Genomic DNA, 26,384 nt, shown 5'->3' with positions numbered 1-26,384 from the left:
TTTATCAAGTGATATGCACTCAACATTCCAAAGGGAGGACTACGTCATCTTCAACTGTCATGTGATCTCCCTGTGTCTCATAGAGGCCAGTCTCTTGATGGGCACATGATTCCCACAGGGCCATCATGTGATTCTGTCATTATTCCTGTAGGGCCATGGTCTCGAGGTTAATACTCTCTAATTTTGAATAGACTAGGCTATGACCTACTCACACTACCAACAACCTAGACCTGTGTCGGAGACTAATGTGCAGTGCATGAACCACAGAACCAAGCTCTCTATCATATAGAAAAGAAAGGAGACTTCCGTTCATGGTAACATTACTATCCTCCCTTCAAATGATGTAGACTAGAGACCCGGGCCCATGATATGAAGCCAGTCTCTTCCTAGCAATAATACAAAGGATCCCTAGTCTGAAGCCACCAAGCCTGTCCTTGTTGAAATTAGTAGATTGAAGACTTTAAGCCACAAGGCCAATCTTTCCTCTGGTAAGAATATCTTTCTTGGAGAGCTAGAACATTTGCTCCATGTCTGGAATTTCTCTTAGGAGTGGTAGTGGTGAATTTGGCTTGCAGCTCCAATTTGTTTTCCTTTTCCAGGAGGTAGAGCTGAGACCTCGTCCCACAGTATTTCTTCTGTCTTTTCCTAACAGAGACTGAAGTTGTGGCCTGGGCCCACGGTTATAAGAACCAAGATATCATCTCCTGTGAGGATGAAGAACGAAAGACTTGGTTCACGACACAAAGACAATCCTCCCTTTAAAGCATTTATTACATAAATTAGGGCTGATGGCACCTAGCTATGTCCTCCTAACAATCCATTCAGCACAACATTGTGATTTTCAGGTAACATAAACTTTATTCCTTTTCTCCTTTCCTCAACCAAATGTTTTCAAAACACATCTCATAAACTGCACATTTTCAATATTTCAGCATTGATGCATTGGCCGTTAAACTATTACCTCTTGACTGTAGTAGCCTAAGGTCCGCATAAAAGAAGAGTACAGGAGTCGCACCTGAAGCCATTAAGTGTTATGCTCACAATGACTCAACAATTTTGCTACAATAGAGCAGAATGGTAACTGCTGTTTCCACTGCTCAAAGGTAGCTTACTCAAGCAGACTGAGCTTCCAAATGTCAACACAGTCAATTTGCGACAGCTGCTCCCATTGACTTCAAGCAGGTTTTCTGACCAGAGCCATAACCTCAGGCCAGTTATCAAAGGATTACTGTCTGGTAGCCTACACTGCTGTCCTCAAGCAAGTCTTCTCATGCAGTCCTGACCTTTCAATTAAAGGGCAGTGACGTGGCTGTCTCAGCCACACTCTATTACACATGGACTCTCCATTTCTCATTGTTTATGTGAATTTTACCAAGGAATGTAGAACAGTATCTCAAAAGAAAACATCATACAATCACTCAATGTCACATGATCTCCCTATGAAGCCCTCAGGCCTGTTGCTTGATGGTCACGTGATTCCTTCGGGGCAGGCACGTGAAAATCACGAGTTTCCTGCTTCCTTGTTATATGATTTTCAGGTTCCCTCATTTTCCTCTACTGGCCTAAGCAAGGGTTTCCAGAACACATTGCAGGAACTGCCTCAATGTCAATATCTCAGCTTTCCTTTTATGGTCGTTAAGCCAGTCCCACTCTGAATTTGCAGTCTGGGGTTTGCTAGAGGAACTATGAGACAGCCATTTTTTCTGCCATGAAGAGATATCCTCAGAATGAGTCAGCATTTTGCCTACAATACAGCAAAATGGCGACTGACGTTTTCACCGCTATGCAGTCACTTCCCCAGAGTACACTCAGCCAATAGGTTTCAACGTGGCCAATGTGTGACGCCATCTCCACTGCCACAAAGCAGGTTTCCTGACCACAGAGAAAACCTTAGATGAATTAAGGATCACTGTCTGTCTGCAAATACCATTGACCAAAAGTAAGTTTTGTAATGTAGAAACAACATTCGATGAAGGTCAGTTAGGAAGCTATCTTGGCTACCTTCTGTTACACAGAGACTAATGTTTTCTGAGTGTTTTTGTGAATTTTAGCAAGTGACATGCACTCAGAATTCCAAAGGGAGCACTATGTTATCCCCATCAGTCACATAATCTCCCTGTGTTTCATGCAGGCCAGTCTCTTAATGGGCACATGATTCCCACGAGGTGGTGAAGTGATCCTTTTGTGACTCCTGCAGGGCCATGGTCCCGAGGTTAACACTGTCTTATTTTGAACAGACAGGCAAAAACCTACTCACTACCAAGAACCTAGACCCCGTGACAGAAACTAATGTGCAGTGCATGGCCCACAGACCAAAGCTGTCTACTCTTATGCAAAGAAAGGAGACTTCCATTCATGGTAACAGTATTGTCCTCATTTCAAATGATGTAGACTGAAGACCAAGGCCACTGACACAAAGCCAGTCTCGTCCTGAAAATAATACAACAGAGCCCTGGTCTAAAGCCACCAAGCCTGTCCTAGTTGAAAATTAGTAGATTGGAGACCTTAAACCATGAGGCCATTCTTTCTTCTGGTGAGAAAATCTTTCTTGGAGAACTAGAACTTTAGCTCCATGTTTGGAATTTCTCTTAGGAAGGAGCATGGTGATTTTGGCTTACAATTCCAATCCCTTTACCTTTTCCAGGAGATAGAGCTAAGACCTTGTCCCACAGCATTTCTTCAGTCTTTTCCTAATAGAGATGGAAGTGGTGGCCTGGGCTCATGGTTCTAAGACTGTCCAACCTGAATGAATGACAAGTGGAGACCTAAACCCAAAACAAAAAGATTCTTTTTATGCAAGGGAAACTAGAATGGAGACTTAAGCCTATGACACCACGCCTGGACTCTGCTCACAAGAACTATAATGCAGCCCCAGGCTCCCAAGGTCAAGATCATCTAAATGATAACAGACGAGACAAAACAACTACTCACACCACACCCAAGGTAGCCCTTGTGAACAGAAACATATGTGCTGTGCATGGACCACAAAAAAAAACTGTCTTTTCCGAACAACAACAACAAAAAAGAGTGGAGGCCTCCGTTTGTACCAGCAACACTGTCTTCCCTTGAAAAGATGTAGAGTGGTGACACAAGCCCAAGGCACAAAGTCTGTCTTTCCCTATAAATAAGTACAGCAGATACTAGTACCTATAGCACTAAACCTGTCATCTCTGAAAACTAGATGAGAATCGACCTTACTCCACAAGGCAAGCCTGTCCTCAGGTAAGAGAAGCTTAACTCAAGATCTAGGACCTTGTTTCCTGCCTAGATTTCTAATCAGGAATGAGAATGCTGATTTGCAGTTACAAACTCTTCCCCTATTTAATCATGTTGAGCTGAGAACTGGGAACATCATTTTTTTTGTTTCCCTAACAGACCTTGACGGGTTGGCCTAAGACCACAGTTCTAAGCTGTTCTTTCTGAATGAATGTTTTAGACACACACAAACAAGGCCTTTTTATGGAAGATAAACTAGACAGAGACTGGAAATCATCAACAAGCCTGAACCTCCTCAAAGGAACTAGTTGGCAGCCACAGCTCAAAAGGTCAAGACCAATTTATTGGCAAAAAGTCCAGACTGAAGACATAGGTTCACAACACCCAGCCTGACCACTGCCACGGGAAACTCTTGGGGAGACCTTGGGCTCCAGAACCAAGATGTCATCTCCTAGGACTAGGAAGAACGGAGAACTCAGTTGACAGCATCAAAACTGTTCTCTGTTTAAAGCATTTATCACAGAAATTTGAGCCGATGAAACCAAATTTCTCTCATCCTAACAGTCCACTCAGCACAATCTGGTCCCACATCACCAATTTTCCCTTTGGCCATTGATTGAAAGGTGACCGTAATCTACAGCATCAAGCCTTTCCCCTGGTAAGAGAAGGAAGTGTGGGCACTTAGAAACTTGGCACAAAGTCAGGACTATTCTTTCAGGTTCTTGAATGGGGAGATTGGAAGCCAAGTATTGTTGCTATTTCCAAGAAGTAGAGTGGAGACCATGGAACAAAGTATCTTGCCTAAATTTTCATAATGGAACCTTAGGTGGAGGACTTTCCACACGTAAAAGACCGTCTGTTAAAAAAAAAAAAAAAGTCGATAGAAGTCCATGGCCCATGACCCTGTCCTTTGGCTGGATCAGGTGAAGTAGAGTGGAAGTTTGAACACACGACACCATGTTGGTCTCATTTTCAAGATAAACTCGAGTGAAATATGTGTTACGCTCACAATGACTCAACATTTTTGCTACAATAGAGCAGAAGTAGACTGTAAACCTACACCCACAGAAAGAAGACTAGTCACCTGGGTGACAAAGGATTCCTGCGGGGTCTGCCATGACCCCAATGTGTATCACACGAGGTGTTAACATGATTGCTTCATGATTTCCTAGTGATTGCTACATGAGTTTCAGGTGACTTCCACCTTATTCCTCTTCTCCTATCCTCAACCAAGTGCTTTCAAAACACATCTCGTAAAATGTATATTTTCAATATTTCGGCATTGATGCATTGGCTGTTAAGCTATTCCCCTTTGACAGTAGTGGCTTAAGGTCTGCATCCAAGAATAGTGCAGGAGTCGCACCTGAAGCCGTTAAGAATTCTGCTCACAATGACGCAGCATTTTTGCTACAACACAGCAAAATGTCAGCTGCTTTACACCACTCTAAAGTAGCTTCCTCAAGCAGACTCAGCCTACAAATTTCAACACAGTTAATGAACAACAGCCGCTCCCATTGTCTTCCAGCAGGTGACCTGACCACAGGCGAAACCTCAGGCCAGTTATCTCCTAAGGATCACTGTCTGGTAGCCTACACCATTTGCCTCACGCAAATCTTCTCATGCAGACCTAACCTTTCGACTGAAGGCCAGTGAGGGAGTAGTCTAAGCCATGCTCTGTTAAACACGGAATCTCCTTTTATTAGTGTTTATGTGAATTTCACCAAGGAATGTAGAAGGGTACCTCAAAAGTGAGCACCACACCATCACCTGAATGTCATGTGATCTCCCAGTGATGTCCTCCGGCCAGTCAGTTAAAGGTCACGAGATTCCTGTGGGGCAGCCACATGAATATCACGAGATTCCCGCGTTCTTGCTATGAGATTGTCAGGTGACTTTCACCTCATTTTCCTCCACTGGCCTAAACTAAGTGTTTCCAGAATACGTTGAAAGAACTGCCTCAATGTCAATATCTCAGCTTTCTTTTTATGGTCGTTAAGCCAGTCCCTCTAAGAATTTGTAGTCTCAGTTTTGCTGTAGAGGAATTTTGAGGCAGCTGTTCTTTCCTCCATGAAGAGGTCTCACTATGACTGTGTTTTACCTACAATACAGCAAAATGGCATCTGCCATTTCCACCGCTCTCCAGTTGCTTCCTCGCAGCACACTCAGCCTCCAGGTTTCAATGCGGCCAATAGGTATCCGCCACCTCCACTGCTCTAAAGCAGGTCTCCTGACAACAGACAAAACCTGAGGTGAAATAAGGATCATTGTCTGGCTGCATATATCGTTGACCTCAAGAAAGGTTTGTAATGCAGACACAACATTTGATGGAAGGTCATTTAGGAGGCTGTCTCGGCCTCCTTCTGTTACACAGTGACTAATGTTTTCTCAATGTTTATGTGAATTTTATGAAGTGATATGCACTTGTCATTCCAAAGAGAACTCTACGACATCCCCATCTGTCAAGTGATCTTCTTGTCTTTTATATAGGCCAGTCTCTTGAAGGGCCCTTGATTCCCACAGGGCGGTCACATAATCATGTTGTGACTCCTGCAGCACCATGGACCTGAGGTTAACACTGTCTGATTTTGTAAGACTATGCAAAAGACCTACTCACACAACAAACAACCTAGACCCTGTGACGGAAACTAATGTGCAGTGCATGGCCCACAGATCAAGGCTGTTTACTATTACAGGAAAGAAAAAAGAGCTCCATTCATGGTAACAGCATTGTCCTCCCTTCAAATGATGTAAATTAGAGTCCCAGGCCCATGACACAAAGTCAGTCTCTTTCTAACAAATATATAAGGGTTCTCTGGTCTAAAGCCACCAACCTTGTAAGCCTGTCCTCATTTAAAATTATTACATTGGAGACCTTACACCACAAGGCCAGCTGATATGCTTCTAAAACTACCTTTTTTTGGAAAACTAGAACCTAAGCTCTATGTCTGGACCTTATAGGAAATAGAGTGGTGATTTTGGCTTGCAGTTCCAATTCTCTCAACTTTTCCAGAAAGTAGAGCTGACTTCGTCCTACAGCATTTCTTTTGTCTTTTCCTAATTGACTGAATTGGTGGCAAGGACCACAATTTTAAGTCTGTGCTTTCTGAAGGAATGACGAACGATGTCATAGGCCCACGGAAGCCAGCCTGTCCTTATGCAGGTGAAACTAAAAGGGAGACTTAGGCTTGTGACACCAAGTCTGGACTCTCCTTACAGGAACAAGAGTGCAGGCCAAGGCTCCCAAGGTAAAGATCATCTTATTGATAACGGACTAGACAAAACGACTACTCACACCACACCCAACGTAGCCTCAGTGAACAGAAACTCATGTGGAGTGCATGGTCCACAAACAAAGCCGTCTTCTCTGAATGAAAGGACAAAAGGAGGCCTCTGTTCGTACCAGCAACACTGTCTTCCCTTAAAAGGATGTGGAGTGGTGACACAGGCCCAAGGTACAAAGCCTGTCTTTTCCTAACAATAAGTACAAGAGAGACTGGGATCCATGGCAATAAACGTGTCTTCTCTGATAACTACAAAAGAGGAGACTTTATACCACAGGGCATGACTGCCCTCAAGTAAGAGAATCTTAACTTGAGTCCTAGGACCTTGTCTCCTGCATGGATTTCTAATTAGGAGTCAGAGTGGTAACCTTGGTTTGCAGTCCCAAGTTCTTTCCCTATTTCCAGGAAGTAGAACTGTGAAATGGTCCCACACCATTTCTTCTATATTTCCCTAGCAGAGACTGAGCGGCGGCCTGGGGTCATGATTCTAAGCCTGTCCTCTCTGAATGAATGTCACCTTCAGTCCTAGGCATAGGGAAACAAGCCTTCTTTATGGAAGAGAAACTAGAATGGAGACTGTGAAAATGCGAACCAAGTCTGGAACTTCTAATAGAAATTAGTTGGCAGTCACAGGCCCAGAAGATCTAGACCAACCAATTGGTAACAAAATCCAGACTGAAGACCTAGGCCCGCAACACCCAGCCTCACTCCTGGTACCAGAAACTCTTGGGGAGACATTGAGGAGACACAGAACTAAATGTCATCTCCTAGGAGTAGGAAGAACAAAGGACTTGATTCACAGTACCAAGACTGTCCTTCCTTTAAAGCATTTATGATGGAAATTTGGGTGAATGGGACCAAACTTCTGTCATCCTAACAGTCCACTCAGCACAACCTGGACCCACAACACCAATTTTCCATCTTGCCATTGATTGAAAGGTGACCGTAACCTACAACACCAAGCCTTCCCTTTTGGGAAGAGAAGGTAGTGTGGGCACTTAGAATCATGGCATAAAACCTGGACTCTTTTTTCAAGAACTCGAATGGGGAGATTGGAAGCATGGCTAAGCATTGTTTCTTTTTCCAGGAAATAGAGTGGAGACCTTGGCCCAGAGTATCTCACTTAATTTTCATAACGTAATCTTTGCTGGAAGAGTTGGCACACATAACATTACTATCTTGGTAAAAAAAAAAAAAAGAAAAAGAAAAAGAAAAAAGTCAATAGAAGACCATGGCCCATGACCCTGTCCTCTACGTGGAAGTAGAGTGGATGTTTGAAAATACGACACCATGCCAGTCTCATTTTCAAGGTAAACTCGTGGAAATGTTTCACACACACTTAAGCCTGGTTTGTTCTAAGAAGTAGAGTAAAAACCTACACCCTCAGGAAAAGGCTAGTCACCTGGGTGACAAAGGATTCCAATGGGGTCTGCCATGACCCCAATGTGTATCATGCGAGGTGTTAAGGTAACTGCCACATGATTCTCTAGTGATTGTTATATGATTTTCAGATGATTTCCACCTTATTCCTCTTCCCCTAACCTCATCCAAGTGTTTTTAAAACTTGTCTCATAAAATACACATTTTCAATATTTCAGCATTGATATTGGTCGTTAAGCAATTCCCTATTGACATTAGTGGCCTAAGGTCTGCATCCAAGAACAATGCGAGAGTTGCACCTGAAGTCTTTAAGAGTTATGCTCACAATGACTCAGCATTTTTTCTACAATAGAGCAAAATGGCGGCTACTGTTTCCTCCGCTCCAAAGTAGCTTCATCAAGCCGACTCAGCCTCCAAATTTCAATGAGGTTAATGTGCAATAGCCGCTGCCCTTGCTTTCAAGTAGGTTGCCTGACCAAGGTGTAACCTCAGGCCAGTTATTTAAGAATCGTTTGTTAGCCTACACCGCTTTCCTACAGCCAGGCTTCTAATGCAGCCCTGATCATTGTTTAAAAGGCAGTAGGTGGCTGTCTTTCCATGCAGTGGTAAACAAGGACTCTCCATTTCTTAGTATTTATGTGGTTTTACCAAGGAATGTAGAAGAGTAACTCAAAAGTGAGTGCCACACCAGCACTCAATGTCTTGTGATTAACCTGTGATGCCCTCAGGCCAGTCTCTTCAAGGTCACGGGATTCCTGAGGGATAGGACGTTACTATCGCAAGAATCCCTGTACTTGCTACGAGATTTTCAGGTCACATCCACCTCATTTTTCACTGCTGGTAAACAAGGAATTCCAAAACACTTTGAAGGAACTGCCTCAATGTCAATATCTCAGCTTTCTCTCCATGGTTAAGAATTTGTAGTCTGTGGTTTGCTATAGAGGAATTCTGAGACATCTGTTCTTTGCACCAAAAAGAGGTATCCTCACAATGACTCAGCATTTTACCTACATCAGCAAAATGGCAACTACTGTTTCCACCACTCTAAAGCACCTTCCTCAAATAAAGTCACCCTCCAAATTTAATGTGCTAGAGCAGCACCAGTTGGCTACAAGGATGTTGCCTGACCACAACTGAAACCTCAGGCCAGTTATCTAAGTGTTGTAGTCTGGTATCCTACAGTGCTGTCCTAAAGCCACTCTTCTCATGCAGACCTGACCTGTCGATTGAAGGTCAATGAGGTGGCTGTCTCGGCCAACCTCTGGTACACACTGGCTCTCCTTTTCTGTGTTTAAGTAATTCAGAAGAGTAACTCTAAAGTGAGCGCAACTCCATTACCCAATCAAATGTTCTCTGTGTGATGCTCTTCGTGTGAGGCCAATATCTTGATGGTCTTGTGATATCCATGTGGCAGCCACATGAATATCGCGAGTTTCCTGTGTTCTTGCTACAAGATTTTCAGGTGACTTTCACCTTATTTCCTCTCCTGGCCTAAACCAAGGGTTTCCAGAACATGTTGCAGGAACTATCAATGTCAATATCTCAGCTTTCTTTCAATGGTCATTAAGCCAATCCCTCTCAGAATTTGTAGACTGCATTTTGCTCTAGAAGAATTCTGAGGCAGCTATTCTTTGCACCATGAAGAGGTATCCTCACAATGACAGCATATTTTTCCAATACAGCAAAATGTCCACTGTTGTTTCTAGTACTATCCAGTCGCATCCTCACAGCACACTCAGCTTCCAGGTTTCATTGCGTTCCATATGTGACCGCTGACTCTACTTCCATAAAGCAGGTTTCCTGACAACACACAAAATCTAAAGCAAATTAAAGATCATTGTCTGGCTGCATATACTGTTGATCTCAATTAAGTTTTGCATACAATGTTTGTTTGCAGGTCAGTTAGGCGGCTGTCTCGGCCACCTTCTGTTACACACAAACTATTGTTTTCCCCTTGCTTATGTGAATTTTATCAAGTAATATGCACTCGTCATTTCAAAGGGAGCACTACGTCATCCCCATGATTTCCCTTTGTTTCATACAGCCAAGTCTCTGATGGGCACCAGATTCACAAGGGGTGGTCACTTGATTCTGTTGTGACTCCCATGGGCCGATGGTCCCAAGCTTAACACTAATTTTGAACAGACTACACAAAAGATCTGCTCACACTACTAACATCCTACACCATGTGATGGAAACTAATTTGAAATGTATGGCACACAGACCAAAGCTGTCTTCCCTTACAGAAAACAAAGGAGACCTCGGGTCATGGTAATAGCACTATCTTCTCTTCAAATGATGTAGATTGGAGACTCGTGCCTATGATACAAAGCCAATCTCTTCCTATAATGATAGAGTGGAGCCCTGGACTAAAGCCACCAAGCCTGTCCTTATTGAAAATTACTAGATTGTAGATGTTAAAATGCAAGACTAGTCTTTTTTTCTGGTAAGAATATCTTCTCAGAGGACTAGAACCTTGGTTCCATGTCTGGAATTTCTCTTAGGAGTGTGAATGGTGACTTTGGCTTGCCATTCACATCTCTTCACCTCTTCCAGAATGTAGAGCTGAGACAAAGTCCCACAGTGCTCTTCTGTTTCCACCTAACAGTGATTGAAGCAGTGGCCTGGGGTCACAGTTTTACGCCTGTCCTCTCTGAACAAATGTCGCCTTCAGTCATAGGTACACAGCAACAAGCCTTTCTTAAAGAAGAGAAACTAGAATGGAGACTGTGGAAATCAGCACCAAAATTGGAATTCCTAAAAGAAAGTAGTTGGCAGCCACAGGCCCGCAAAGTCTTGACCAACCAATTGGCAAGAAAGTCCAGACTAAAGACCCAGGCCCACAATACCCAGCCTGGCCCCTGTTACCAGAAACTCTTTGGGAGACATTGGCCCACAGAACCAAGATGGTATTGTTATGATGACACATGGTTGGTGTCATCCACCCAATTTCTATCATAAATGCTTTCAAGGGAGTATAGTCTTGAAGGCATGCACCGAGTCCTCCATTCTTCCTCCTCCTAGAAGATGACAGATTGGTTCTATAGGCCAAGGTGTTCACAAGAGTTTCAGATATCAAGGGCCAGGCTGGATGTTTTGGGGCCTAGGTCTTGAGACTGGACATTGTTACCAGTTGTATGCTCTTTAAATTGTGGGCCTGCGCTTTAACTATGTCTTCTTAGTAGGTCCAGGCTTGGTTCAGATTTCCAGTCTTTGTTTTTTTGTTTTTTGTTTTTCTTCTCTATAGCATGCTTTTGCATTGAGACAAGGACTTCAGGCAACATTTGTTCACAGAAAACAAGATTGGATCTGAGGGCTTACGCCACTCTTTCAGTCTATGTCAGAGAAAGTCATAAGAGATGTTCTGGGCTGATTTCTCAAATATGTTTTCTGGAAATAGAGGTAGGGATTGTGACTGAAAGCAAGGACAGAACACTGGACCCAATAGCAAATTCAGGAAGGAGACAAGGTCCTAGGTTTCGAGATAAGACTCAAATTACATGAGGATAGACTTGCCCTGTGCTTTAAGTTATCCTATCTACTAGTTTTTAGAGAGGATAGGATTTGTGCCATGGTTTCCAGTCTCCTTTCTACTTTTTGTTAGGACAAGATAGGCCTTGTGCCTTGGGTCCTTGTCACCAATCCACATCCTCATAAGAGAAGATGATGTAGTGCTTTCTTGAAGTGAAGAGTGCCTATAACTGAGAAAATTCACATCAACACTGAGAAATCATTAGTATGCATGGAATAGAAGGTGGCCAAGACAGACTTTGCACTGACCTTCAATTGAATGTCATATTCACATTACGAATCTTATGTGAGGTCAACGGTATATGCGGGTAGTCAATGATCTTTAATTCGCCTCTACTTTTGTCTGTTTGTCAGGAAAACTGCCTATGTCATTGGAGGCCAAATTCACATATTGGCTGTGTTCATAATTGAGCCTGATTTTGCTAAGAGGCAGAGAAAGGAGAGCGGTTGAAACCAAAGCTGCCATATTGCCTTATTGTAGGAAAAATGATGAGTCATTGTGAGAAGATGAGTTATTGCAAAAGAATGGCTGCTTAAGAATTTCTCTATATCAAACCACAAACTAGAAATCTGCAAAAGACTGGTTTAACCAATATGGAAAAAAAGCTGAGATACTGACATTAAAGCGGTTTCTTTAAAGTGTTCTGAAAAGTCTTGTATTAGCCTACCAGAAGTAATGAGATAGAAGTCTCCTGGAAATCTCATACCATGAATTAGGAATTCTTGCGATACTCACAATGCTTTGCCACGGGATTCACGTGACCAGGAAGAGACTAGCCTGTGGGTAACACAAGAAAATCACGTGAAATTGGGGTGATGGTGTGCCGCAACTTTTGTGTCACCCTTTTACATTCCTTGGTAATTTTCATATAAGCAATGAGAAAATAAGATTATGTGTGTAACATAGTCACCTAACAGCCCTTCAATCGAAAGGTCATGTTTGCATGAGAAGATTTGCTTAAGGACAGAGGTATAGGCTAACACACAGTTGTTGTTAGATAATTGCCCTGAGGTTTCCTTTCTTGTTGGGCTACCTGCTTGTATGCAATGGGAGCAGCAGTCACACATCAACCACGTTGAAATTTAGAGTCTGAGTCTGAATGACGAAGGTACCTTACAGCGTGGAAACTCTAAGCACCATTATGCTGTATTATAGCAGAAATGCTGCGTCATTGTGAACAGAACTCTTAACGGTTCTGGAGGGAGATCCACGCTCTTCTTGAAGGTGAACCTTAGGCTATTACTGTCAAGAAGAAATTGCTCCAAGGCCAATGACTCAATTCTGAAATATTAAAAATAAGAGTTTATGAGACATGTTTTGAAAACATTTGTTTGGAAGTAGGGGAAGAGGAATACGGTAAAAGTCACCTGAAAATCATGTAGTAATCAACAAGGAATTACATGGAGGTCAAGTGAATATCTGGAGGGATTCACGTGGGCATCAAGGAAGACCCTGCAGGAATCTGGTGTCTACTAGGTGACTAGTCTTGTTGCTGGTGCTCTAGGTTTGCACCTTCTCTCTTTCACTGAATCAGAGTTCAGTTTGTGAAATGTTTTGCACTCGAGTGTACCCGATAAATGAGACTGGTGTGTTGTTGTGTATTCAAATGTCCAATCAACTTACCTTGTTTCAGCAGAGGACTGGGTTCTGGGCCATGGACTTCCATCAACATTTTTTCTTCCCAAGAAGGTCTTGTGACTGTGTGCAATGACCTCTATCTAAAGATCTGTTATATGAGATAGACTAGATTGTTTGTGCCAATGTCTACACTCTACTTCCTGGAAAAAAATGCAATGCTTGGGAAGTGCTTTCTTGTTCTCCATTTGAGTAACTTACAAAACAGTTCAGCTTTGATCGAAGTTTCTTAGTGCCCAAATTACATTCTATTACCAGGGGAAAGGCTTGGTGCTGTAATGTGTGGTCACTTTTAAATAATTGTATAAAAGAAGAATTGGTGACGTGGAACTAGTGTGTGCTGAATGTACTGTTATGAGGACACAGATTGGTGTCTTCAGACCAATTTCTATCCTAAATACTTTTAAGGGTGTACAGTCTTGGAATTGTGCACCTAGTCCACCATTCTTCCTTCTTCTAAGAGATGACAGCTTAATTCTGTAGCCCAAGATGTCCACAATTGATTCAGGTAGTAGGAGGAAAGCTGGATGTTTGTGGGCCTAGGTCTTCAGACTGGACATTGTTACCAATTGGATAATCTTGATGTTGTTGTGCCCCTGAGTTTAACCTCTTCCTTTTAGGTGGTCCAGGCTTGGTCAGATTTCCACAGTCTCCGTTTTATTTTTTCTTCACTAAAGAAGGATTTTGCTGTAAGCCAGGTCTCCAGGCAACATTTGATCACAGAAAACTGTCTTGCAACTCGGGCTTACGCCACAATTTCAGTTTATGTTGAAGACTGTTGGAAGAAATGCTGTGGGCTAAATTCTAAGATCTGCTTCTTAGAAATAGGGATAAAGATTGGAACTGCAAAACCAAGGTTAGCACCCTGATTCCTAATAGGAAATATAGGCAATAGACAAGGTCCTAGGTTTCAAGATAAGGCTCAAATTATGTGAGGACAGACTTGCACAGTGGTAAAAGTTATCCTATCAGTTTTCTGAGAGGATAGGCTTAGTGCTTCGGTTCCCATTCTCCCTTCTACTTTTGATTAGGAAAAGTCAGGCCTTGTGCCTTGGGCCCATGTCACCAATCCACATCTTCACAAGGGAAGATGTTGTAGTGCTTACTCTGAAGTGACGAGTGCATAAAAAAAGAGAAAATTAACATAAACACAGAGAAATCATTAGTATGTATGGAACCGCAGTTTGCCGAGACAGACTTCATACTGACCTCCCATCAAAAGTCATGTTTACATTACAAATCTTATGTGAGGTCAACGGAGTATCCGGGCACTAATGATCTTGATTTCGTCTCTACTTTTGTCTGTTGTCAGCAAAACTGTCTATGTCAGTGGAGGCAGAAGTAGCACATTGGCTGTATTCATAACTGACCCTGAGTGTACTGTGAGGAAACAAATGGATAGTGATTGTCAACATAGCTGCCATATTGATTTATTGTAGGAAAAATGCTGGATAATTCTGAGGATACCTTTTCACTGCAAAAAGAACTGCTGCTTAAGAATTTCTGAAATATTGAAAATGTGCAGTTTATGAGACATGGTTTGAAACACTTGATTGGGGATAGAGGAAGAGGAATAAGGTGGCAGTCACATGAAATTCATGTCGGTCCTTGGAACACCTCTCAGGATTCACACGAAGGTCATAGAAGATCTCGCGGGAATTGTTTGTCTACCAGGTTACGAGACTTGTTAATGTGCACGTAGGTTTTAACTCTACTTCTTTTAATGAACCAGGCTTGAGTGTGTGTGTAAATTCCTCTGGAGTTGACATTGAAAATGAGACCTACATCATGTCGTGTTTTCAAACTTCCACTCTACTTCCCCTGATCAAGGCAGAGAAATGGGTCATGGGCCATGGAATTCTATTGACTTCTTTTTTTCTACCGATACGTTCTTGTTACCGTGTGCCAAGTCCTCCACCAAAGGTTACGTTATGAAAATTCAGGCTACATCCTGTGGGCAAGGACTGCACTCTACTTCCTAGAAAAAGGAATAATGATTGGCCATGCTTCCAAGCTCCACAATCGAGTTCCTGCCAAGTTTGTAGTGCCCACACTACATTCTCTAACCAGGGGAAAAGCTTGGTGCTCTAGGTTACGGTTACCTTGTGATAACTGGCAAAAGGGAAAATTTGTGGCGTGGGACCAGGTTATGCTTAATAGACTGTTAGGATGATGCAAGGTTGGTGCTGTCGGTACAAATTTGTACCATAAACGCTATAAAGGGAGGACAGTCCTGGCGCTATGAACAGAATCCTCCATTCTTTCTTCTTTAGGAGATGACATCTTGGTTCTGTGGGCCAAGGTCTCCCCAAGAAGTTCTTATAACAGGGAGCCGGGCTGGGTGTTGTGGTCCTAGATTTTCATTCTGGACTTTTAAGACCATTCTGGATGATCTTAAACTTGTGTGCTTGGAACTGTTAACTAGTTGTTTGAGGAGGTCCAGCCTTGCTGCCAATTTCCACTTTCTCCATTCTAGTTTCTCTTCCAAGGAAGGCTTCTTGCTGTGTGCCTAGGACTCCAGATGGCATTCATTCAGAGAGGACAGGCTTAGAATTGTGGGCCTAGGCCACCCTTTCACTCTCTGTTAGAGAAAGACTGAAGAATTGTTGTGGGTCAATTTCTCAGCTCTACTTCCTGGAATAAAGGTAGAGATTGGAGCTACAAACCAAGGTCAGCTTTCTGGTTCTTGATTAGAAATCTAATCATGAGACAAGGTCCTAGGTCTCGAGTTAAGATTCTCTTACCTGAGGAGAGGCTTGCCCTGTAAGATAAGGTCTCTTCTCTCCTACTTTTTAGAGAGGACAGGTTTATTGTCACGGGTCTGTGTCTCCCTTATATTTATTGTTAGGAAAGGACAGGCTTTGTGCCTTGGGCCAGTGTCAGCATTCCAAATCCTTACAAGGGAAGACATTTTTGCTGATATGAATGGAGGTCTCCATTATTCCTTCTGTTCAGAGAAGACAGCTTTGTTTGTGGGCCATACACTCCACATGACTTTCTGTTCACAGTGGCTATGTTAGTTATAGTGCGAGTAGTTGTTTCACGTAGTCTGTTACAAATTAGGTGGTCTTGACCTTGGTAGTCTGGGCCTGCACTCCAGTTCCTGTGAGGAGAGTCCAGGCTTGGTGTCACAGGCTTAAGTCTCTATTTTAGTTTCCCTTGCATAAAGACAGGCTTGTTGTTGTGCACCTAGGACACCACTTGAAATTCACTCAGGGAGGAGAGGCTTAGAATCGTGGGCCCAGGCTACCACTTCAATCTCTGTTAGGAAAAAAACAGATGAAATGCTGTAGTAATTTGTCTTAGTTCTGCATGCTGGAAAAGGTGAAGGGATTGAAACTGCAAGCCAAAGCCACCATTCTCGCTCCTAAGAGAAATTCCAGACAAGGAGCCAAGGTTTTAGTTCTACAAGAAAGATATTCTTACCAGATAAAAGACTGGCTTTGTGGTTTCAGGTCTCCAATTTACTAACTTTCAACAAGGACAGGCTACATGGCTTTAGAGCAGGGTTCTATTGTATTAGTGTTAAAAGAGACTGGCTTTGTGTCATGGGTGCTGGTCTCCAATCTACATCTTTTGAAGGGAGGATAGTACTGTTCATGAATGGAGATATCCTTTCTTTTCTGTAAGAGTGGACAGGTTTGTTTGTGGTCCAAGCACTTCACATTAGTTCTCATCGCAAGGTCTAGGTTCTTGGTAGTGTGACTAGTTTGTTTGTCTAATTTGTTCAAAATTAGACAGTGTTAACCTCGGGAACATGGTCTGATGGGAGTCAAGACAGGATCAGGAGATTGCCATGTGGTAACCACGTGCCCATCAAAAGATTGGTCTGTATGACATAGGGAGATCATGTGACAGAAGAAGATGATGTAATGCTCCCTGCTGAATGACAACTGCATATCACTTGATAAAATTTAAATAAACACTGAGAAAACATTAGTCTGTGTGTAACAGAAAGTGGCTGAGACAGCCTCTAACTGACCTGCAATCGAATGTTGTGTCCAAATTACAAAACTTACTTGAGGTCAGTGGTATATGTGGCCAGAAAAGATCCTTAATATGTCTCAAGTTTTGTCTGTTGTCAGGAAATCAGCTTTATGGCAGTAGAGGAGGTGGTCGCATATTGGCCATGTTGAAACCTGGAGGCTGAGTATGCTGTGAGGAAGCAACTGGATAGCATTGGAAACAACAGCCGCCATTCTGCTGTAGTGTACGTAAAGTGCTGAGTCATTGTGAGGATACCTCTTCATGGCAGAAAGAATGGCTGCCTCGAAATTCCTCAACAGCAAACTTCAGACAACAAATACTTAGAGGAACTGCCTTAAAGATCATAAAAAGGAAGGTGAGATATTGACTTTGAGGCACTTCCTTCAGTGTGTTCCGGAAACCCTTGGTTTAGGCCAGGATAGGAATATGAGGTGGAAGTCACCTGAAAATCATGTAGAAAGAATGCGGGAATCTCGCGATACTCACATGGCTGCCCACAGGCATCACATAACTAACAAGAGACTGGCCGGAGGGCATCACAGGGTGATCACTTGACATTGAGTGATGGTGTGATGCTCAATTTTGAGTTACCCTTCTACATTCCTTGGTAAAATTCACATAAACACTGAGAAAATGAGAGTCCGTGTGCAACAGAGCGTAGCCCAGACAATCACCTTACTGCCCTTTAATCAAAAGTTCAGGTATGCATGAGAAGACTTGCTTGAGGACAGCGGTGTAGGCTACCAGACAATGATCCTTAGATAACTGGCCTGAGCTTTCGCCTGTGGTCAGGCCACCTGCTTGAAGGCAATGGGAGTGGCTGTCGCACAGTAACCACCTCGAAATTTGGAGCTGAGTCTGTTTGAGGAAGCTACCTTAGAGCGGTGGAAAGAGCAGGAAATTTTTACAGTATTAGAGCAAAAATGCTGAGACTTCGTGAGCATATCTCTAAATAGCTTCAGGTGCGACTCCCGTATTATTCTTGGATATGAATCTTAGGCCACTACTGTCAAGAGAGAATTGATTCACGGCCAGTGCATCAATGCTGAAATATTAAAAATGTGCATGTTTTTAAAAGAGACATGTTTTGAAAACACTTGGTTGAGGATAGAGGAAAAGGAATAAGGTGGAAATCACCTGAAAATCACATAGCAATCACTGGAGAATCATGCAGCAGTCGCGTGAACATCTCACGGGATTCACATGGAGGACTCCATGGGAATCGTTTGTCTACCAGATGTAGAGTTTATTACTGTGGGTGTAGGTTTTCACTCTACTTCTTAGAATGAATCAGGCTTGAGTGTGTGTGTGAAACGATTTCCTCTTGAATTTTCCTTGAAAATGAGAGCGACATGGTGTTGTGTTTTCAAACCTCCTCTCTATTTCCCCTGATGCAGGCACAGTACTGGTTCTTGAGTCATGAACTTCTATCAGCCTATTTTTTTTTTTTCTACCGAGACAATCTTGTCACCATGTGCCAAGTCTTTCACCAAAGGTTTTGTTAAGAAAAGTTATTCTAGATTCTGTGGGCCAAAGTCTCCACTCTACTTCCTTGAAATAGGACCACTGCTAGATGTACGTCCAAGCTCCCCAGTCGAGATCCTGAAAAAAGAGTCCAGGCTTTGTGCCAAGTTTGAAAGTGCCCATAGTATCTTCTCTTACCAGGGGAAAGACTTGGTGTTACAGGTTACGCTCACCTTTCAAAAACTGCCAGAAGAGAAAATTTGTGAGATGGGTCCAGGTTGTGCAGAATGGACTCTTAAGGAGACAACGTTGGTGTTATCGTGTCAAATTTCCCTCACAAATGCTTTAAAGACAAGACAGTCTTGTGCCGTGAGCCGAGTCCTCCATTCTTTCACCACCAGTAGATGACAACTTGGTTCTGTGAGCCAAGGACTCCGTAAGAGGTTCTTATAGCAGGAGCCAGTATGGGTGTTGTGGGCCTGCATATTCAGTCTGCACTTTGTTTCCAATTGAATGGTCTTGATCTTGTGGGCCTGGGCTGCTAATCTGTTCCTTTGAGGAGGTTCAGGCTTGGTGACAATTTCCACAGTCTCCGTTCCAGTTTTTCTTCCATAAAGAAGGCTTGTTGCTGGGTGCCTAGGACTCCAAGCGACATTCAGAGAGGACAGCTTAGAATCGTGGGTCCATGCCACCTGTTAAGTATCTGTTAAAGATAGATAGAAGAAATACTGTGAGTTAATTTCTCGGCTCTACTTCCTGGAAATAGGGGAAAGGATTGGAAGTGCAAACCAAAGTCAGCATTCTGGTTTCTGATTAAAAATCTAAGCAGGAGACAAGAATTTACATTTAGAGTTAAGATTTTCTTAACTGTCGACAGGCTTGCCTAGTGGGGTAAGGTCTCCTCTATCATAGTTTTTGCAGAAGACAGGTTTATTGTAATGGGTCCCAATCTCTTTAGTACTTATTATTAGAAAAAGATAGGTTTTGTGCCTTGGGACCATGTCTCCACTCCACATCCTTTCAAGGGAAGACAGGATTCCTGGTATAACCGGACGCCTCCATTCAATCTTTTGTTCAGAGAAGCCAGATTTGTTTGTGGGCCATGAACTCCATATGAGTTTCTGTTCACTGGGGCTATCTTAGGTGTAGTGTGACTAGTTGTTTTATTTAGTCTGTTATCAATTAGATGGTCTTGACTTTGAAAGCCTGAGCCTGAACTCTAGTTTTTGTGAGGAGAGTCCAGGCTTGGTTTCACAGGCCTAAGTCTACATTCTAGTCTCCCTACATAAATATAGGATAGTCGCTATGGGCCTAGGATACCACTCGACATTCATTCAGGGAGGACAGGCTTAGATCATGGGCCTTCTCTCTTAGGAAAAGAGATAAACACTGTGGGACGTGCTCTCAGCTCTACCTTATAGAAAAGGTGAAGAGATTGGAACTGAAAGCTAAAGTCTCCACTCTCGCCCCTAAAAGAAATTTCAGACATGGAGCCAAGGTTCTAGTTCTCCAAGAAAGATATTATTAGCAGAAGAAAGACTGGCCTTGCGGATTAAGGTCTCCAATTTACTAATTTTCAAAAAGAACAGGCTTGATGGCTTTAGACCAGTGCTCCATTGTAATATTGTTAGGGAGAGACTGGCTTTGTGTCATGGTCCTGGGTCTCCAGTCTACATCATTTTAAGGGAGGACAGTACTGTTACCATGAACAGAGGTCTCCTTTCTGTTCTGTAAGATTAGAGAGCTTTGGTCTGTGGGCAATGCACTGCACATTAGTGTCCATTAAAGGGACTAAGTTGTTGGTTTGGTGAGTATTTTGCCTAGTCTGTTCAAAATTAGACAGAGTTAACTCCGGGATCATGGCCCCACAGGAGTCATGACAGGATCATATGACCACCCTGTGTGAAACACGTGTCCATTAAGAGACTGGCCTATATGAAACAAGTGAGAGCATCTGACAGTAGGGGATGATGTACTGCTCCTTCTGGAATGACGAGTACATATCACTTGATAAAATTCACATAAACACTGAAAAAACATTAGTGTAACAGACGGTGGCCAAGAGAGTCTCCTAACTGACCTCCAATCAAATGTTGTGTCCATATTACAAAATTTACTTCAGATCAATGGTATACGTGGCCAGACAATGATCGTTAATTTGCCTCAAATTTTGTCTGTTACCTGGAAACCTGCTTTATGGCAGTGGAGGTGGTGTTCACACAATGGCTGCGTTGCAAATTGAAGGCTGAGTGAGCTGTGAGAAAGTAACTGGATAGCATTGGAAACAATAGCTGCCATTTTGCTGTATTGTGGGAAAAATGCTGAGTCATTGTGAGGATACCTCTTCATGGTAGAAAGAATGGCTTTCTCAGCATTCTTCTACAGTAAACCTCAGATTACTAATTCTGAGAGGGTCTGGTTTAAGATCCATGGAAAGAAAGCTGAAATATTGACTTTGAGGCAGTTCTTTCAACGTGTTCTGAAAACCATCGCTTAAAGACAGCAAAGGAAAATGAAGTGGAAGTCACCTGAATGTCTCATAGTAAGAACTCAGGAATCTCACAGTATTCACATTGCTGTCTGGCATGTACTACGTGACCATCAAGAAAATGGTCTACGGGCATTATAGAGGGATCTCATGACATTGGTGTGGCGGTCACTTTTGAATTACATTTCTACATTCATTGGTAAAATTCACATAAATACTGAGAAATGAAGAGTCCCTGTGCAAAACAGCATGGCCAGACAGCTACCTCACGGCACTTCATTCTAAAGGTCATGTCTGCATGAGAAGACTTGTGTGAGGGAGGCAGTGTTAACTACCAGACAACTGTCATTATATAACTGGCCTTAGGTTTCATGTGGCCATAGGTTTCATGTGGTCAGCAACCTGCTTGAATGAAATGGGAGTGGCCGTCGCACATTAATCGCCTTGAGATATTGAGGCTGAGTCTACTTGAGTAAGCTACTTTAAGCAGTTTTTGCTCTATTGTAGCAAAAGCGTAGAGTCATTGTGATGATAACATTTAACAGCTTTATTTGTAACTCCCGCACGGTACGGACCAAAGGCCACTACTGTCAAGAGAGAATTGCTTAATGGGCAATATATCAAAAGTGAAATATCGAAAATGAAGAGTTTATGAGACGTGTTTTGAAAACAATTGGTTGAGAATAGGGGAAGAGGAATAAAGTGAAATTCACCTGAAAAATCACATAGCAATCACTAGAGAATCATGCGTCAGTCATGTGAATACCTCGAGGAATTCACATGGAGGTCTAAGAAGATCCCATAGGAATCTTGTGTCTACCAGGTTACTAGTCTTGTTGCTGAGCATAGATTTTCACTCTACTTCTTAGAATGGACCAGTCTTGAGTGTGTGGGAAATGTTTTCCACTCCAGTTTACCTTGAATATGAGACTAGCATGGTGTTATCTTTTCAAACATCTACTCTACTTCCCCTGATTTGGGTAGAAGACTGGGTCCAGGGCCTTGGACTTTTATTGACTTTTTTTTTCTACCAAGTTGGTCTTGTTTCTGTGTGCCAAGTCTTCCACCTAATGTACAGTTACGAAAAGTTAGGCTAGGTTCTGTGGGCCAAGGTCTCCACTCTGCTTCCTGGAAATAGGAACAATATTTGGCCATGCTTCCAAGCTCCTCAATCAAGTTCCCGAAAGGACAGTTCAGGCTTTGTGCCAAGATTCTAAGTGCCCACACTACTTTCTCTTACCAGAGGAAAGGCTTGGAGCTGTAGGTTACAGTCTTCTTTCAGTAACTGGCAAAAGTGAAAATTGGTGACATAGGACCAGGTTGTGCTAAATGGACAATTAAGACAAGGTAGGTGTCATTGGCCCTAATTTCTATTGTAAATGCTTTAAAGGGAAGATAGTCTTGGCACCATGAACCAATTCCTCCATTCTTCCTCCTTCTAGGAGATGACAACTTAGTTCTTTGGGCCATGATCTCCCCAAAGGTTTCTTCTAACAGGAGCCAGAATAGATATTGTGGGCCTAGGTCTTTAGTCTGAACTTTGTTACCAATTAGATGGTCTTGACCTTGTAGGCCTGGGGCTGCAACTAATTCCTTTTAGGAGGTCTAGGCTTGGCTCAAATTTCCAAGGTCTCCATTCTAGTTTTTCTTCCATAAAGAAAGCTTGTTGCTGTGGGACTAGGACTGAAAGCGATGTTTGTTCAGAGAAGACAGGGTTAGAACGGTGAACCTAGGCCACCCCTTCAGTCTCTTAGAGAAAGACAGACACAATGGTGTGGGCCAATTTCTCAGCTCTACTTCCTGGAAATAAATGAAGGGATTTGAACTGCAACTAAGTTCAGCACTCTGGTTCCTGATTAGAAATACTGGCAGGAGAAAATTTTCTAGTTCTTGAGTTAAGATTCTCTTACCTGAGGATAGGCTTCTCCTGTGGCTAAGGTCTCCAATCTACTAGGTTTAAGGTAGGACAAGTTTATAGCCATGGGTACCAATCTCCCTTATAATTTTTGTTAGGAAAAGACAGGCTTTGTGTCTTTAGCCTGTATCTCCACTCCACATCCTTTCAAGGAAAGACAGTGTTGCTGGACGGAATGGAGGCCTCCATTCTTCCTTTTGTTTAGAGAAGACACCATATTTTTTTTGTGGGCCATACACTCCACTTGAGTTTTTATGCACAAGGGCTATCTTGGGAGTAGTGCGAGTAGTTATTTAGTCTAGTCTGTTTTAAATTAGACTGCCTGAACACTAGATCTTGTGATGAGTCCTGCCTTGCTGTCACAGGCCTATGTCTTCATTATAATTTCCCTTGCATAAAAAAAGCTTTTTGCTGTGGGCCTAGGAAACCACTTGACATTCATTCAGAAAGGATAAGCTGAGAACCAAAGTCCTAGGCCACTACTTCAGTATCTATTAGGAAAAGACAGAAGTGCTGTGGGCTGAGTTCTCAGCTCTACATCCTGGAATAGGTGAAAAGATTGGTACTGCAAGCCAAAGTCACTACTCTTGCTCCTAAGAGAAAGTCCAGGCCTGGAGCCAAGGTTCTAGTTATCCCGGAAAGATATTCTTATCAGAGGAAAGGCTGGCCTTGCGGTTGAGTGATTCAATTTACTAAAATTCAACGAGGTCAGGCTTAGTGGCTTTAGCCCATGGGTCCATTTTATTAGTCTTAGGAAGAGAATGGCTTTGTGTCATGGGCCCATGTTTCCAGTTTATATCATTTGAAGGTAGTACAGTACTATTACCATGAACAGAGGTCTCCTTCCTTTTCTGTAGTGTAGACAGCTTTGATCTGTGGGCCATGCACTACACATTAGTTTCTGTCACAGGGTCTAGGTTGTTGGTAGTATGTGTAGGTCCTTAGCCTAGTCTATTCAACATTAGACAATGTTAACCTTGGGACCACGGGCCCGCAGAAGTTACAACAGAATCACATAACCATCAAAAGGCTGACCTTTATGAAAAATAGGGAGATCATATAACAGATGGGGATGATGTGTGATCCCTATGGAATGACAAGTACATATCACTTGATAAAATTCACATAAACACTAAGAAAACATTAGTCTGTGTGTAACAGAAGGTGGCTAAGAAAGCCTCCTAATGGACCTCCAGTCGAATATCATGTCCGTATTAGAAAACTTGCTTGATATCAATGGTATATGTGACCAGACAATGATCTAAATTTGCTTCAGGTTTGTCTGTTGTCAGGAAACCTGCTTTATGGCAGTGCAGGCGGCGGTCGCACATTGCTACATTGAAAATTGGAGGTTGAGTGGGCTGTAGGAAGCAGTTGGATAGTGGTGGAAACAATAGTCACCATTTTGCTGTATTGTAGGAAAAATGTTCAGTCATTGTGAGGATACCTCTTTATGGTAGACGAATTGGCTTCCTCAGAATTCCTCTAAGTAAAGCTCAGACTACAAATTCTGAAAGGGACTGGCTTAAGGGCCATGGAAAGAAAGCTGCTCTAGTGATAATTCAGCAATTCCTTCAATGTGTTTTGAAAACCCTTGATTTAGGCCAATAGAAAGTGAGGTGGAAGTCATGTGAAAATCTCGTTGCAGGAACTAGGGAATCTTGCGATATTCATGTGGCTGCCCCACGGAATCACATAACCATCAAGAGGCTGACCTGAGGGCATTACAGGGAGATCAGGTCACATTGGAGTGATGGTGTGGCACTCACTTTTGAGTTACCCTTCTACATTCTTTGGTAAAATTCACATAAACATTGAGAAAATGAGAGTCTGTGTGTAACAGTGTGGCTGAGACAGCCACCTCACTGCCCTTCAATCGAAAGGTCAAGTCTGCATGATAAGACTTGCTTGCAGACAGCGATGTAGGCTACCAGATGATTGTCGTTACATAACTGGACTGAGGTTTCATCCGTGGTCAGACAACCTGCTTGAAGGCAATGGGAACGACTGTCGCACATTAACTGCATTGAAATTTGGAGTCAGAGTCTGCTTGCGGAAGTTACTTCAGAATGTTGGACACAGCAGCCGCCATTTGCTGTATTCTAGCAATAGTTCGAGTCATTGTTAGAATAATCCTTAACAACTTCATGTGCGACTCTTGCACTATTCTTATCTGCAGACCTTAGGCCACTACAGTTAAGAGGGATGTGCTTAACAGACAGTGCATCCAAGATTAAATATTGCAAATGAAGAGTTTATGAGATGTGTTTTGAAAACACTTGGTTGAGAATTGAAGAAGAGGAATAAGGTAGAAGTTACCTGAAAAACACGTTCCAATCAATAGGAAATCACGAGGTGCTCAGGTGAACACCTCGTGGAATTCACTTGGGGTCAAGGAAGAACCCAAGGGAGTTGTATGTACCAGGTGACTAGGCTTGTTGCTACAGACGTAGGTTTTCACTCTACTTCATAGAATGGAGTAGCCTTGCATGAGTGAGCAACAATTTCCACTCACATTTACCTTGAAAATGAGACTGGCATGGTGTTGTGTTTTCAAACATCCACTCTATTTCCCCTGATCCGGGCAAAGGACTTCTATCCCTTTTTTTTCCACCAAGAAGTTCTGCTTACCGTGTACCAAGTCCTCCATCTAAGGTACCGTTAAAAAATGTTAGACTAGATTCTGTGTGCCAAGGTCTCTACTCTACTTCCTGGAAATAGGAACAATGCTTGGCTATGCTTCCAAGCTCCTCAGTCAAGTTCCTACAAGAAGAGTCCAGGCTTTGTGCCATGTTTCTAAGTGCCCAAACTACTGTTTCACACCAGGGAAAGGCTTTGTGCTATAGGTTACAGTTACCTTTCAATAACTGGCAAAAGGGAAAATTTGTGACATGAGACCAGATTATGCTGAATGGACTGTTAGGATGACACAAGGATGGTGCCACTGGCCCAAATTTCTATCGTAAATGCTTTATAGGAAGGACAGCTTTGATGCCATGATCCAAGTCCTCCATTCTTCTTTCTAGGAGATGACAGCTTTGATCTGTCGGCCTAGGTCCCCCAAGAATTTCTGTTAGAAGGGTCCAGACTGAGTGTTGTGGCCCTAGGTCTGCAGTCTTGACTTTTTACCAATTACATAGTCTTGACCTTGTGGGCCTGGGACTGCCAACTAGTTACTTTTAGGAGGTCCAGATTTAGTACCGATTTCTACAGTCTCAGTTTTAGTTTCTCTCCCATAAAGAAAGCTTGTTGATGTGGGCCTAGGTATGAAGGCAACATTCGTTTGAAGAGGACAGACTAAGAACCTTGGGCCCAGACCACTCCTTAGTCACTGTTATGAAAAAAAAGAAGAAATGCTGTGGACCAATTTCTAAGAAAATAATGGAAGGGATTGGAACTGCAAACCAAGGACAGCACTCTGTTTCCTGATTAGAAATTCAGGCAGGAGACAAGGTCCTAGGTCTCGAGTTAAGATTCTCTCACCTG

This window comes from Pteropus vampyrus, unplaced genomic scaffold (assembly GCF_000151845.1).
Source record: "Pteropus vampyrus isolate Shadow unplaced genomic scaffold, Pvam_2.0 Scaffold208, whole genome shotgun sequence".
NCBI classification, from domain to species: Eukaryota; Metazoa; Chordata; class Mammalia; order Chiroptera; family Pteropodidae; genus Pteropus; species Pteropus vampyrus.
The sequence above is the reverse complement of the archived record's forward strand: the minus strand, read 5'-3'. Positions refer to the sequence as shown.